The sequence below is a fragment of the Ciconia boyciana genome, chromosome 3 (assembly GCF_034638445.1).
Source record: "Ciconia boyciana chromosome 3, ASM3463844v1, whole genome shotgun sequence".
Lineage (NCBI taxonomy): Eukaryota > Metazoa > Chordata > Aves > Ciconiiformes > Ciconiidae > Ciconia > Ciconia boyciana.
This window is the reverse complement of record NC_132936.1, coordinates 87,601,287-87,605,434: the sequence shown is the minus strand read 5'-3', so window position 1 is coordinate 87,605,434 and position 4,148 is coordinate 87,601,287.

Below are 4,148 nucleotides of genomic sequence, written 5' to 3'. Positions count from 1 at the left end.
GCAGGTACAAGTATATATCACCACTTGCTTTAATCTACTTAGCAAGAAACAGATGCCACAGAGGCATCAATATGCATCTGCCACCTGAGCACATACCGCAGTCCCACACAGGTTTGTATAGCCAAGATGAAGTTCATCTCACCTAACTTAGGCATCTAAAGGTTAACCATTCAAGTCACCTTATATGCCAGTCAATAATAATAAACACTTTCAGAGAGTGATTCATCTTACTGGTCTTAGGTGCTTAACTTTTAAATACTTAACTTTAGGTGAGATAAATCACACCTGCAGCTAGTACAGCTATTTGTACACATGCCAGGTATACTAGAGCTCAGATGTCATGGTACATGCTGCAGCCAACTCCCAGCTGTAGTACAGATGTTCTGACAGCATCTTGTCACCTCCCAGGATTGTCCATTTGGGTCCCCTCCCTGCTGCAAACACATGCTTGCTTCAGTGAACCGTGCTTGAGCCAAACACTTTTCTCAGTCTAGAATATTCTCAGATTCTTGCAACTTTTCCACTTAGCCTGCTTTATGGTTTAAAGTTCACATCCCAATATGGACTAGATCATATAGCTAGGATTACAAATTCTGCAAGATCAAGACTTAATTTTGAACTTTTGCCATTAGACTCACACTTTTTTTTTTCTTACATATTGCATTATCAACAGATGTAGATCTATATTACAAGCCTTGTTTTAATGCCAAGTCATTGGGAAAAGATGAAAGGTTTCTTCTGTCCATAAACTCTCCCTTGCTCTATAGGTATACGCTGCAGCTATATATAGGTACAGTGAATAATCACTTGGCTTTCATCTGCCTTTAAGGCTAAAGAATAGTAAAGAGAACATGTAAGAAAACAAATGCCAGGAGAAGACTGTAAAAATCCAAATTAAAAGACTGAAGCCAGGTAGCCAGAGGTTTTTTTGGGTTTTGTTTCCATTTTTTTTCTTTCAGAGGACTGCAGTCTGGCTGTCTACCATGCCCTTTGAAATAATAAGTTTTACAAAGTTCAAAACAGGCATCAAAACCCCAGCATCATCTGTTTCCTGAAACAAATGTCTTGAGTGTGGACAAAAGCTTCTCTTCTCTTTTCTGCTCACTCTCTGCTTGTCAGGAAAGATGGGAAAGAGCCTGTGACTTGAAAGGCATGCTAGCAGAAGATAAAGAAGGAAGAGAGAAAATGCGTGGAAGCAACATATAAGTGAATAAACAAACAGGAAATGAAATAGGTCTCTTAAACGCCTTAAAATACTCTTCTTCCACCCCACAATGTTCTCACTGCAAAAGCCCTGACATTTTTGATAGTGTAGTTAGAACTGGGAGTCATGGTTTGTGGTTTGTATTTCTACATAAGGTTAGAGAGTAGCAGAGACTTTGGCACTTTATTTACTCTGCTTCAGATTCCTCAGCTCTAACATGTGAGTGACACTCAATGGTCTGATGTCCTGAAACATTTCAAATTACTAAATACATCAAAGGCAGGGAACCTTTGAAGACAGTCCCAGACATCTGCAGACTTTCCAGTTGTGAATTATTATTTCCATAGCTGGCTTTTAAGGTTTTTCTTGTACATATGTAAGCATGTATCTACACACACATCCATGTCGACCACCTGAAAACTTACAGCCAATACATTCTTCCATCCCATGTAAATTGTGCATATCAGACAACACATTAAAAGGACTGTTGCAGCAGTGATCTAGGAAGTCCTAGGGAGTTTCAAGGGCTGTTTTTATCATACAGGACTGGGGACCTTGTATTCCAGCTTCTTGTTCTACTGTTTTAATCCCATGAGCTCAGCTACATATATATTTAGTACTTTGAGCTGAGATACACTTCCAGTAAGCCACACACATAGGCTTCCAGAAATGCAAATAATGGGTTGTGGTTTCTCTTTTCATGCAACTGTAGAAGTAAAGGTAAAATCCTTTTTGCAGCATTGCCATTAATATGCATGCATGTTTGATGAGCAGGGTCTGGACCAAATATAAAATAGTGCAAACATGAAGCCCTGCAAAGCAGGTGTCTGGGTTTCTTAAATGGTTCAGCTTTTTAATTGCATCAAAAGTTAGAAAAGGATTGCCTAATGAATTAGTTAGATTATCAAAACCATAGCTGTATTGGCTCTAGACTATGTTAGGTAAAACAGGTGCTGGACTAGAATTAGGAGTCAGGGTTCTGTTTCCAGCTTTGCCTTTGACCTGATGATACAGTAAGACAGCATTTCTTTTTGTTGTGCCTCATATGAATAGCGACACTGCATGGAAGACAAATGGAACTCTGCTTATGAAGTATTCAAGATCACTTGAATAATGTTAGCAATTTTGCAGTATTAATAATGTGACCACTATCAAATCAAGCATTGCAGAGACTGAATATTTATGTATCTATTTAATTTTACTATGAAAAATCCCAAACCAGGAATTCTGAGATATCACCTTTGTAAAATGTAATTTACAGGTTCTCTTTCTCTTATTTTCTAGAAATCCAAAAGACATCTAGAGGGAGTATTTTTGACAGGTACTGTAGTGAAAAACTACTTAGAAACCCTGAGTATACAATGGAATCTGCCAATGGACAGTGTATTGTCTAACATGTACTACTCACTGAATTACATTTCTCCCCCGTTCCTCCTTACCAGTTTTTCTCTCCTTTTGTTTTGCAGGGATAAAAAAGGTACAAAATTTAAGATTTTCCTTTAAAGGCAGAAGATAGAGATGTCTTCTTCTCAATGAGGTGTACCATTAATTTGGCCCAGCCATGTCTTATTGTTAGACTTTCACCATGCAGCAACTGGTCCTAAACCAACCCATAACTGCGTATTGACATAATATTTTTGCACATGGTCTGTCATACACAGGTAAATCTCTTTTACGGCTAAAAAATTGCCATGAAAAGTCCATAAATTGCATATAGATATGCATTTTGAAAGACATCAAACCTACCTCAACTACCCATGTTTTCAGTCTCAGTCCACAAGGTATTACACCCTTAGTCTAGCCCTTTTAATACCACCATGTGTATGAGAAGGGAAAAAAATGAGGTATTGTTTGCCAAGACACACTTCCATGAAAATTCTGTTGCTTCCACAGCTGACATATTTTTTTTTCATCTAAACTAAGAATAGATCTAAACTGAAAGTTTTATTTGGGCCCTCATGAAGGCTGTCACACATCAGCACATATGTGGGTCAGCTAGTAAAGCAAACAAACTAGAGGTCTTCCTGTGAGGAAGACTGATGCTTGGTCTGGCAAGGTGTTTTAGGCCCAAAGCCATGCTGAGCAAAAATCACTGTGCTATATTCAGGGGTAGGTTGGGTTTGGAGGCAGTACAGCTACCCTAGCACAGCTGGGAGTCATACAACACCCTGACTAAAACAGCTAGAGCTGTACACAGGCAGCTTGGGCATTCCTGTACCGTTTTCACACAACACACACTGGAGACAAAGGTATAAAAATAAGTGACTTCATAGTGTGAACTTTGGTATCTTACTTGCTCCATGGCTGACAAAAAGATGTCCACTTGCACCACAAGTTTGCCTGGGCCACGACGCTGCTGGTTGCTTTGCAAGGATGCACCTACTAGAGCCACCTCTGAGCACTGTGGGGAAGCACCTTAGAAGAAACTATCGCCATAGTAGGAGTTTTCACTGGCAGGATATCTGGAGAAGTCTAAATACCCGCTCAGCAATTTCTACCTCTTCCCCGAGCAGGGCGCTGAGGCGGCCTGCCCAAACGCGGCTCCCCAGAGGGAAGTGCTGCTGAAGGCAGCCGCACGGAGCCAAAACCCACGGCGGATTTTAATGAAGAGGAGGAGACAGCCGCATCCCAGTCATGACCAGGCTGCTCACCGCCGCAAGTGAGAGGGCGAGGTGAGGTACTCGCTGAGAAGGAGCCATGCGACACCCACGCAGGCGTTGTGTGGCGGTAAGAACGCGCTCGCAGGCTTTATGCCGCCGGGAGCAACGCCCGGACCGCCCGGCAGGAGCAGGGCCCACCCTAGGGCAGGGAAGGACGAAGACACCCGAGGGCGCGCCCTCCGTGGGCGGGAAGGCGGAGGGGGCTCCTCCTCCTCCTGCCCTCATTAGCGGTCTGCGATGGGGCTAGGAGCGGACGGAGAGGCTTAGCTCCGCTCCGGCCGGGC